The following is a 12,260-nucleotide window of genomic DNA, read 5'->3' on the forward strand; positions in this document are numbered from 1 at the left end:
AGCCACGCGCCGCTTCCGCTGCCTGAGCCCAAGAGCCGAAGCGCACCCCGCAGTCCCAGGTCGCGGGACGAGGGTGGGGTGGGGATGGGCTCCTCAGGGTCCTGGGAGGCGGGCGGAGTACTGGACGCAGAGTCCGCAGGCCCGTGTTCAGCTTCAGCCTGCAGCACCCCGGGTTACCCTCTTCCCTTCTGGGCTTCAGTTTCTTTTCCGTAAAACGGGCCTGATACTGCGAACCTCCTGGAAACCGGTGAGAAAGCAGGTGGAACAGCGGGAGGTTTCCCCTTCTCTGAATGAATAATTACGTCTCCCACCATAATTGGGCTTTTGGCCAGGCCAACATTATCTCAATAAATCCTCACAACGACCCAGTGGGGTCGTGGTCACACCATTTTTTGCATAGAGAAACAAGCCTCAGTGAGGTGCAGTGACCTTCCCAAGGTCACAGAGCCAAAGGTCAGAGCCCAGACTTGAACCTACGTCTGTGCAACTTCAAAGCCCATGCTCTTAACCTCTTAGAGGTCGTGCTTTCTCTCCCCAAGGGATGAATGAATCATTCAGGAGATATTTATGACGCCCCCGCTGGACTCTAGGCAGAGTGCCAGGTGTGGGCGATCCTCCATGTTCCCGGAACAGGGGGACAGGTCCCACCCTAGCCTCACAGTCTGGCAGGGAGGCACACACGCTTCAGGAGGGGCTGGTGTGTGTGGGGGAAGATACCACCTGCCGTGGGCACAGCGATCACGAGAACAGGCCTGCTGTGAACCTGGGAAGTCCTTTCGGAGGACTTGGAGAATCTGGGATGAGGTGAAGAGGGGAGAGGATCGCAAGTGGCGGAGAAGTGTGTAAAGGCAGCAGCGGGGAACCCTGGGTGGTGCAGCGGTTTGGCGCCTGCCTTTGGCCCAGGGCGCGATCCTGGAGACTCGGGATCGAATCCCACGTTGGGCTCCCGGTGCATGGAGCCTGCTTCTCCTTCTGCCTGTGTCTCTGCCTCTCTCTCTCTCTCTGTGACTATCATAAATAAATAAAAAATTTAAAAAATAATTTTAGAAAAAGGCAGCAGCGGTTCTTGGGTCATCTACCCTCTGGGCCTTCGGAACTGAGAGCAACCCGTGGGCACTGCCTTCTCAGTAGGAGCTGGGTCTGTGCTAGCCTTGTGGGGAGGGTACTTCCTTAGCCTAGAAGGCCTGACCCTAGGGAGCCAGGGGTGCAGTTTCACTCGCACCCAGAGGGGGCGCCCTCGCTTTCCACTTGTTTTCTGGCTCTGTAAGAAAACGGAGGAAGGGATTCATTATGAGCCTTGGAGGTAGGGCCTGGGCACTGGGCTGTGGGCTCTCACTGCCATTTCTCATTTAACTGGATCTTCACAGCCACCTGCAGCTTTGGAATGATTGAGCCCATTTTCCATGCGAGGACACCAAAGCCAGAAGAATGGCAGGGAGTGGTGAGTTAAGATACAGCATCAGCACATAAAAGGGCAACTTTGATGTGGGCTTCTATGGGAGCTGCAGAAAGCTGAAGTCAGGGCTCATCTAGTTCTGGTGTCACCGCCCCAGGCTGATGCAGGAACTGGAATGAGCTTGAAAGGAGATCTTGTAGATTTCATGTAAAAAAAACCCCTATGTGAACAGAAAAGCGGGAGCCTGGTGCTCCAGTGTCAGGAACTGCAACAGTCAGGTATGTAAATGCATCAGGCATGATGCATGGCATCGTGTCACATGGCAGATGCACAGCAAAGGGAGAGAAAAAAGTACTACCCGCAACAAGGGGGATGAATAAATACCACCAGGGTATTAGTGTTGAGTGAAAGAAGCCAGACCAGAAGAACACGTGCTGTATGATTCCATGTATAGAAAGTTCAAAAAAACAGGCAAAACTCTCTGTTGTTATCAGTCAGAATGGTACTTACCATGGGGGTGGTTGGGGGAGGGGAGGGATTCTGGGGTGCTGCTCATGTCCTGGTTTTAATCTCAGCATTGGCTCCTAGGTGTGTTCACTTTATGAAAATTCCCAGCATCTTACAATTTGTATGAGTTTCTGCACACACGACCTGCTTCTGTATACAAAAACAGAGGCTGCCCACCATACTGGAATAAAAGCCAAACTCCTTTCTGTGGTCCATACGGCCCTGCTGGCTGCTCTAACCTGCCATGCCATCCTCCTCCTCACCCCCCCATCTCCCACCTCATAGGCCTTCTGGCGTTCCTGACACCTGCCAAGTCATTTTCCACCTCAGGGATTCTGACTTGCTGGTTCCTCTGCCTGGAAAGCACTTTTCCTGCTCTTGCCAAGGCTGCTTCCTCTATTCCCCTAAACATCACCCTGAAGCAGTCACCGAGAGGCCCTTCTGACTACCCCACAGAGAGTCCTCCACCCACAGCATGTCGTTTATTTCCTTAAAACACCAGCTATAATCTGCAATTATTTTATTTATTTGTTTACAGTTAATTTTCTGCGTCCCCCACTAGATTAATAATCACAAACACATGGCACACTTACTATTTGCCAAGTGCTCTTCTAACATTATATTAAGGCACTGAGTCCCGACCCTAACCCCATGGGGTTATATTATTCTTAGGCCTATTTTACAGTTGAGGCAACTGGGGCTCAGAGAGGTTATGTAATTTGCTCATGGTCACACAGCTGGAAAGCGGCAAAGCCGGGGTTTGAACCCAGGCAACCTGGCTCCAGAGTCTCTGCTTTAATTCTACACCTTGACAATTTTGCCTATCTTCTTCCTTACAGCCTATCTGTGACAGTGCCTGGCACACAGCAGGTACTCAATAAATGTTTGTTATGTAAATAAATCACAGCTCTTCAGACTCCCTCCCACCCCTACCCCAGAAGCCAAGGGCACCTCAGAAGAAACTTCCAGTTCTACCTGTGAGTTCTGGAAAGTTCTCTGTGCTTGGTCTCAGTTATCCCACCCCCTTCCATAACCTGGGATCATCAGCCCCAAAATGACCAACTGTTGTGAGGATTACGTGGTGTAACAGCCAAGAAAGAACTTTGCACAAAGTCAAGCATTATATGAATTCCAGTTCTGTATTATTACTTCAAAGAAAATGTGGGTGGCAGGCAGGTAATAGTAGCAGTTCCTACCTGCTGAGGGCTTGCTGTATGCAAGCATGTACATGTGATCATTTAATGCCCCCCCAGCCTTGTGGGGTTCATCCCCATTTTATAGATGAAGGCATTGAGCTCAGGAGGGAAGCCACCTGCCCATAGTGGGAATTTAAGTTCATATCTGCCTGGCCTTAGAGCTCAGGCCCAGGGGCGATAGGGCTGAGCCTCTCCGAAGATGAAGGAATCAGGCCATCAGAGATAACAGGTCTCAAGATGAAGGCGCACAGAGCAGCCCACCAGGGCACGGACAATGTAGAGGTGCTGGGATCCCTGCCAGAGCCCCCCAGATTGGTTGGCTGGATTCATGCCTCTTCTTTTCTTTCTTTTCTTTTCTTTCTTTTCTTTTTTCTTTCTTTTCTTTTCTTTTCTTTTCTTTTTTTCTTTTCTTTCTTTTTCTTTCTTATTTTCTTTTTCTTTTCTTTTCTTTTTTAGGTAAAGATTTTATTTATTCATTCATGAGAGACAGAGAGAGAGAGAGGCATAGACATAGGCAGAGGCAGAGGGAGAAGCAGGCTCCATGCAGGAAGCCCGATGCTGGACTCGATCCCGGATCTCCAGGATCATGCCCTGGGCTGAAGGCAGACACCCAACCACTTAGCTACCCAGGCGTGCCAAAGCTTCTTCTTTTCTCACTCATTCTGTAACACTCCAGGGCAGATAGGGGAACTGAGGCTCAGAGAGCAGGAGAGGAGTCATGCCATGAGTTAACAGCAAGTGGGGTGTGTGGTACACTCTGTCCCCACCCCACCCCCAAAACCTAGGTCCTTTAGGGTACGTGGCACCTCCCCACCCCATTCCCAGGCTACCCACCCCTGGTGCCCACTCTCCACTCCTTTCATGGCCTCTCCAACCTCAATCTCATTTTTGTCATGATAAACTATGGTGCTGGTCTGAGGTGTGAGGGCAGCCTGGGGAGACCAGCAGGGACCCCAGAGGCCCCTGGGTCTCGGTGGGTGCAGTAGCCTGGATATTGGAGGGTGGGAGATGTGCAGAGTAAGCAGCTGAGAAGAGGGCAGAGCTGGCAGAGGGGAGGGATTCTCGACAGCAGGGACACCAGGCCACTGAAGTAGGAGGGTTAATCTTTAGGCTCTCACAGTCACTTGAGTGTTTTTCAAACGTTATGCCTCAAACCCTTTCTTTATGAAACAAATCAAAGGGATCTGTTCCTGTTGAAACCTGAGCTTCCTTCGCCCCATTCCTGGGGTTCTGGGGAAATAGTTTGAGATTCAAACCATTGAGGTCTGTTTTTTGGGGTGCCCAGATTGTAGTTGAGAAATGGCTCTCCAAAGATGTTTACTTCCTCGTCCCTCAAACCATGAATGTTACCTCATATTGTAAAAGGGAATTGCAGGACACCTGAGTGGCTCGGTGGTTGAGCATCTGCCTTCAGATCTGGGTGTGGTCCTGGGGTCCTGGGATTGAGTCCCACATCAAGCTCCCTATGGGGAGCCCGCTTCTCCCTCTGCCTGTGTCTCTGCCTCTCTCTGTGTCTCTCATGAATGAATGAATTAATTAATTAATTAATTAAACCTTTAAAAAAAGGGGGGGATTGCATGTTGCATGCGTGATTAAGTGAAGGGTCTTGAGATGAGTGTCCTGGATGATCACCATGAGCCCAGTGTAATTGCAAGGGTCTTCATGGGAGGGAGGCAGGAGGGCCAGGATCAGAGAATAGGGAAGGGACAAAAGGCCACGTGATGCGGGGCCGCGAGCCAAGGAATGAGGACAGCCTCTAGACATAGGACAAAAACAAGGAAATGGATTCTCCCCTCAAGCTTCCAGAAGGAACTAACTCTGATGAGATCTTGATTCTAGGCCTGTAAGACCCATCTCAGATTCCTGACCTTGAGCACTGTAAGAGAATGCATTTCAGCCATGATTCTGTGTTAATTTGTTATAGCAGCAATAGGAAGATAATGCACTCAGGTGGGTCTTGAGTAGCCAGTTTTGGGAAGGCCAGCAGCAGGAGTGAGGAGTGGGGGGGCAGAATGCCTTCTGGGGACGGGTCTGGGAGGAGGGCTGGCTTGAGTGTGAATTGGTCCCAAGATTCTGTTGGCTGCCCCTCCAGCACATACTTTTCTGGGGGACTGGGACTCCAGACCTGGCCTTTTCTCTCTACCTCCTCATCAGCTTGCAGCTCTTAGAGATCTTGGAGCAGGAAGATGGAAACCTCACTTTCCCATACTTTGCCATCCTGGGATCATGTTACTCAGCATAGCAAGTGATGAGTATGGCTTGTGCTCTGCCCAGGGGCTCCCTGCCTTCTCCTCTACTTGCCTCCATCCTGGACCCAGGAAAGAGAGAGCCAGCCAAGGGTCTTCCTGTCCTGCAAGGTGGACATAACCATGGAGGAGGCAGACATGGCCCTGCCCCCTGGGACTTATACTCTTGTGGGCAAGATAGAGGTAAATGAGCAAACCAATAAGGAAACAAGATGCTTCCAGATTTTGATAACTGTAATGAAGACAATAAGGCAGGGTAACATGACAGAGAGTGGCTAATTGGTCAAGGAAGGCTTCTTCGAAGGTGACATTTGAGTTAGACCAACCATGATAGGACAGGACAGGCAGAGGAAACAGCCAATGTCAAGGCTCTGAAGCAACAGGGAGCCTGGTGAACAGGGCAAACAGAGGACCCGGTGGCTTTAGGCGGTGGAGAGGAGAGATGAGTCAGCAAGATGGGCCATGGCAGATCTGGGGTGATAGGAGCACAGGCCACCATGATCTGATGTCAGTTTTCATGACTCCTTTTCTGGCTTCCCTGTAGGATGGGGATGGAGGGGCAAGAGTTTGGAAGCTTGCGGGATTTGAGCAGAGAGGATGAGAGCATGGAACAGAGTTTTATCAGGAAGAGGAATAGACAGATTTAGGGTCTATCTTGGGGGCACAACAAGCAGTTAGGAAGAAAAGATGCTATCATTCCTGCTCTGCCATCCATGAGGCTCATAAAATAGAGTGTAGTTCCAGAACAAGCTTGCCTTGGGGAGATTGTGTGATGCTCTTTTTTGATAATATATGCTACTTGGAGACTCTGACTTACACATTTCAAGAAACACTAGTCTAGCATCTGAAATGGTTGAAAAGTTATTTATGTTTTTCCAGAAGTCTCTCTAAAAAATGCCAAAGAAGTGCATTCATAATGCTCAGCAAAAAACTCATTCCTCCTACCTTCTCTTACCCATGCCTGCTGCTCCCCAGATTTCTCTCTACCTGGCTTTCTGCTTGGGCTCTCCCACTCTCTACCCTCATGCTGCCCCTTTGTGCAGAGGGTATTTCTCTCCAACTACGAGCTCCCCAGCTTCCCAGGGAGATCCGGCCTGGCCTTCCCTGACTTCTCCGATCCCCCTTTCCCCCTTGAGATCCAGCAAGGGAGGAAAGAGCAACTGGATGCTCTTGTGTTCATAGTTTTTCTGGTCACGTATAGGGAGGAACTTTATAAGAATCCAAACATGAAGGGATTCCAGTAGTGAAAGCCACAACAGCTGGGATCTGTCAGACCTGTTTCAAACCCTCTTTATATTCATTACCTCATTTAATTCCACCAGGCTGATGCTGTAATTGACTCTTTTTGTTGGCAGAGAACCCAAGTCCAGGAAAACCAAAAGCACTGTCCACATAGAGCCCTAGAGCCTAGGCCTCAAATCCTGAACCCCCTCTCTCCAAGGAGCCCCTTTGCTTCCCTTTGCTCCCAGTTGGGGATCCCATGGTACCATCACCTGAGGGCACCCACTGTGCCCAATCCTGCATGCCTCCCTCCTCCACAGCAGGATAAGGCAGTGGCTACCCGAGCAGCTGTATCCAGCACGGCTCCTTGGAGAGTTGCCCACTGGGATGCAGAGAGTATGAAGCCAAGGGGCTGGGACTCACACTAGGGAGGGCCTGGAGATGCAAGTGTCTTTTGGGAGGCAGGACTTGTTCTCCTAGTTTCTCTGTTGTAACCCTCCATGCCAAGGACTATTTGTGTCTGCACCCACAAGACACCCAGACTGCCTCAAGCTCAGAACCCCTTGGTCTAGGGGCGGGGGGTGCTGCCACTGGCATTAGGGCAGAGGAAATTCAAGTGAAAACTGCAGCTCTGGATGTAAGGCAAGGTGGGCACACCCAGGATGTGCCCAGGGAGGCCTGTCTCACAGTCCTCCTGAAGAATGTCTCTCTGTCCACTTGCCTTTGTGGCTCAGAGGCCCAGTTTGCTGTGACTCCCCCTTTACCCCCCATGCCCATCAGCTCTTAGGGCCTACATTCACCAGGCTGGGATTGTCCTCATATTACCTCTGCTCACATCTTTGGCATTCCCAGCTGCCAGAAAAACACCAGTGTGGGAGGTGGGAGGCCACAAGGGCCCCAGATACCTGTGGAGGGCAGGACAGGACACCTGGGTCTATCTGTGTCCTCAGCCAAACCTTGTTGCTGCCTCCATTCAGGTAAAAAGAGTGGTGCGACCAGCCTGGCATCCACCACCACCACCTCCCCCCACCCCACAATCCCTCATCCTTTATTTTCCAGCCCGGGTCTCACCCACAAGGCCCCAGATTCCCACTATGTCCCAGTTTCTGGGGACATGCTGTTGTTCATAGCTCAGCTTCAGTAGAACCAGAGGGCAGGCTGGCAGGGGCCCCTTCTCTAGCCAGAGAAGCTGGGGCTGCGGAGGCAAGGAAGCTATACCATGGTGTCTGTGGCCCCCCCATTCCATCCGCTTACCCTTTAGCACCCCCAGGCACCTGCTCTAGGCACACTGGATTCCCAGTCACTGAGTCAGTCAATAATGCTCTACCAACAAGCATTTTCCACAGGGATGGAGAGGCAAAGGAGATACTGTTCCTGATCCCTGATGCTCCTAGGCTGGTGGCATGGCGTAGCTGGACAAATTGTGTTCCCCCTCGCTCTCAAAGATATATCTGAGTCCTAGCTCCCAATACCTGTGAATGTAACCTTATTTAGAAATCAGGTCTTTGCTGAGGTAATTAAGGATCTCAGGATGAGATCACCGTGGATATTGAGTGAGCACTAAATCCAATGGCTAGGGGCCTTCTAAGAAGAGAGAGAGGAAGATTACAGATGCAGAGACACAGGTGTGTGAAGATGGTGCAGAGGCTGGACATAGAAGCCCAAGCCTGGGCTGTTGGTGGCCACCAAAACCTGGAGAGAGGCTTGGAAAACATTTTCCCTCAAGCTTTGAGGCTTGCTTTATTCTCCCCAGAGGGACCCAGCCTTGCCATCACCTTGATTTCAAACTTTCCAGCTTCCAGAACTGTGAGAGAATTGACTTCTGTTGTTTTATTTTTTATTTTTATTTTTTTAATTTTTTATTTATTTATGATAGTCACAGAGAGAGAGAGAGAGAGAGAGAGAGGCAGAGACATAGGCAGAGGGAGAAGCAGGCTCCATGCACCGGGAGCCCCATGTGGGATTCGATCCCGGGTCTCCAGGATCACGCCCTGGGCCAAAGGCAGGCGCCAAACCGCTGCGCCACCCAGGGATCCCGACTTCTGTTGTTTTAATGCCAAGTTTGTGGTAATTTGTTACAGCAGCCCCAGAAACCTAATACAGCTGGCATGAACCCCAACCTGTGCCAGTGTACTGGGCAGAGTGCCATGGGAGTCTGGGGACAGAGAGGCCCTGACTTGGAGGTCGAAGGAGACTTCTCAGCCAAGGCCACACTTGACATCAGCCTGTAACCTCACAGGGAAGAGATGGGACACAGGAGGACCTCATAGGTGAGGAGGGTCCCAGGCATGACCATTTGGTGTGCTCAGCACCCAGCTAACTGGCTGGTGGGGCCTTGGTCCAGGGAGGGAGGTTGTGGGCCAGAAGCCTGGGGCGGGGGGTTGTGAAGGAGATGGACCCAGGCCTGAAGGCCCTTGAATGTCAGGTTTGGGGCAAAGCAGAAAGAGGCAGGAATCTTGGCTGAAAACCAGAAAGGTCTGGATGGCTTACCCAGCTCCCGGAAGGGCTGCAGGGAGAAAAGGAAGGTGTGATCCAAGTGGGCCTTGAGCACCACCTGTCAGAAGCAGCTTTGGGAAGCAGATGTCAGTTCAGCATAAACAAGAACTTTCTCATGGTCAGAGTCTCTCAAACTGAAAGCATCCCCATCAAAGGAAAGCAAACCAAGAGTGCCTGGTACAGAACTCAGCACTGGGTATGGCTTGTTACAGGTGGTCTCTGAGGGACTCTTTCCATCCTGACACCCTACACATTGCCTGGCTGGACCGTTCCTTCTATCCTCCCCACTCAGTGACTCTATCACCCTGAATTACTTAGGCTCAAGTCACCCACACCCCCTTTACTGCCGGACTCCGCAGCCTGTCACCTGTGGAGACATGGATGCCATCCCTTGAGGCCTAGAACTCAGGAAAAACAGGTGGATTCTTGCTTCCACCTCCCAAAGGAAAAGCTAACTCTCCTGGACCTCAAAGCCTCAAGTTCTGCCCTAAGAATCCCCTCTCGAGGAACATCCACTGTAGCCGCTTTTAAGCATGCACCTACTTCACACTAAGTATCTGGCATCTGCTAACCTTCTCCATAACCCTCAGAAGCTTAGGTAAGTGCCAGAGTCACTTTGGGAGTTTGGATAAGTTTTTTACCTTCTCTGTGCCTCAGTTTGCTCAAACTGCAAAGCAACCTTGGCTGCCTTCTTAGACAAGTTAGAATCTGGGGTGTGGCTCTGTGAGTGATGGCTCTTATTACCATTTCATGGCCAATGGGGAAACCAGATCCTGTGGTGATTTCAAGGCTGTTTTGCCCCGTTCACCTGCTGGCATGTTAAATACCCACATTTTCAGACGAAGGCCAGTCTAAAGGCCCATGAATGAGATAGACCCTATCCTCTTGAGGCTCACAGTGTGGGAGAGGCAGCTAACTTGTAACCAAGCAGGTACAAGACAATGTGATGAAGAAGCATAGAGCATGGTGGGAGTGCAAAGGAATGTGGCTCACCCAATCTGAGGGGGAACGGCTTCCTGGAGGAGGTGACCTTTAAGCTAAGGCCTGAAAGATGACCGCTCCTTGAAAGCAGGGAGAGGATCTGAGCTGATAACCCTGCGTGTCCAGCACCTGGGAGGTGACCTGTAAATATTTGTTGAGGGGATGAAATTTACTTGCAGAAGGGAATGGAACAAGATGGGGCTGTGGCAGGGGCCAAGCAGGGCCTGATGTGTCCCTGTAATTTGGACTTTAAGAGTATAAATGCACATCCAAAGGAATCTTTTTGCTGGGATGAGTGCGGTAAGTGGGTGAGGGGCAGATCTGGAGTTTCTGGGCTTCAGTTCCAAGGCTCCAGCCTGCTGATCCAACCAACCTTGGGGCTTCCTTCCCTGGGCCTGGGCCTCCCCCTGCCTTCTCCTGGCCCTGCCTCTGGCCTGTGCTCTTCCAGGCACCTTGCTCTTCTCCTGATCACAGCCTAACTCTGAGACTTTGTCTCTACTGTTAGTTTAGCTGCTGACATAACTAGCAACTGGGGCTCCATCTGCCTTTTGCAGCTGGTTTCTTGCTACTAGGGACCCCACCTGAGAGCCTCAGTTTTCTCATCTGTACAATGGGCACTCCTCATCCTTTCTATCTCACAGGCTTGCTGTGAGGAGCGGTGAGATGGAGGGGCAGCTCCCAGGAAGGGTGGGGCACAAGGTCAGGTCTGTCCTGCAGACTAAGGCTCTTTCAATCTCCAGGCCCTGATGGAGGAGGAACAGTTTCATGAGCAGAGAATCGAGGCCCATTCATTAAGCACCTGCAGTATGCCTGGGCTGGACTGGGAGACAAGTCCCTCATACCTAACGAGAATGTTGATTTGTAGGTTTGTCATGAAGGGTGGGATTGTGACAGGGGATATGTGGGGCTCAGAGCAGGAGGCTACCAGAGGGCCAAGGGATTGGGGGACCTCTGTGGGAGGCTCTTCAAAGACAGGCCAGTGCTTCCGATCCAGTTTGCAAGGGCCTATAACACTGACACCTGGAAAAATTATTGCCTTCAAACTAAGAAAAGAAAACCAAAGTTGCTATTTGATCATGCACAAATATTTTGCCAACCAGTAAACTGTACCTCAACATAGTATGACAAAGAATCCTCTTTACTGTGACATGTGGATACATTTTGTGTGATGTGTTATGGGATGAGGCCTTCAGGAGAAGAAGAACCTGGGGCCTTAGGAAAGCCTTAAATGACCCTGGCCCCCAAATCCTTTCCCTACCACCCTAAGCCTGGAATTCCCTTGGCTCAGCATGTTTGGGGGGGAAGACCAAAAAAGTGTGGCACCATTGCCAACAGCCCCTGTTAAAATAGGGCAAAAGAACAACAGGAATGTACCTGCTAACCCTTCCCCAGGTGCTGAGTGATAGCTGAGGCTACCCTCCATCCCAGAATGTCCAGGATAGGGTGTCAGGACCTCATAGGCGCAAGCAGGATGCAAGGCAGCCACAAAAAGCATTTGGAGGTGGCAGCAGGTATCACCAGCAGGGTGCTGAGCAAGCAGCTAATGCAGAGCCAGAACAGTCCTGACAAGATGAAGGGAATGAGCCCAGGAAGTGGGCTAGGGGACCTAGGATTTGGGGCAGGGCTTGGCACTGTGCAAGATCAGCTCCATCGCGATGCCTACAGTCTAAACTCTGATACTCCATTTGGCTCTAATCTGTCCTACCCAGGCCTTAGGACCCAGCACAATAGAGATGGAACCCGGACTTGGGCAAGGTGGCTAGCTGCAGAAATCATGCTACACCCTCCCCCTCGAGGTACCCTGGAATAGGGTTGACCTGGATGCTTCCATGGGGGAAAAAATGAATGACTAAAGATTCTTCTTCTGAATAATTCTTAAGACTCTGCTTCTTCTTCTTATTCTTTATTTTTTTCCATTTTTTTATTTTTTAATTTTTAAAATTTATTTATGATAGTCACAGAGAGAGAGAGAGAGGCAGAGACACAGACACAGGCAGAGGGAGAAGCAGGCTCCATGCACCGGGAGCCCGACGTGGGACTCGATCCCAGGTCTCCAGGATCGCGCCCTGGGCCAAAGGCAGGCGCCAAACAGCTGCGCCACCCAGGGATCCCCTTCTTTTTTATTTTTTTAAAGATTTTATTTATTTATTCATGAGAGACACAGAGAGAGGCAGAGACACAGGTAGAGGGAGAAGTAGGCTCCTCACAGGGAACCCG

This window comes from Canis lupus, chromosome 18 (assembly GCF_003254725.2).
Source record: "Canis lupus dingo isolate Sandy chromosome 18, ASM325472v2, whole genome shotgun sequence".
Lineage (NCBI taxonomy): Eukaryota > Metazoa > Chordata > Mammalia > Carnivora > Canidae > Canis > Canis lupus.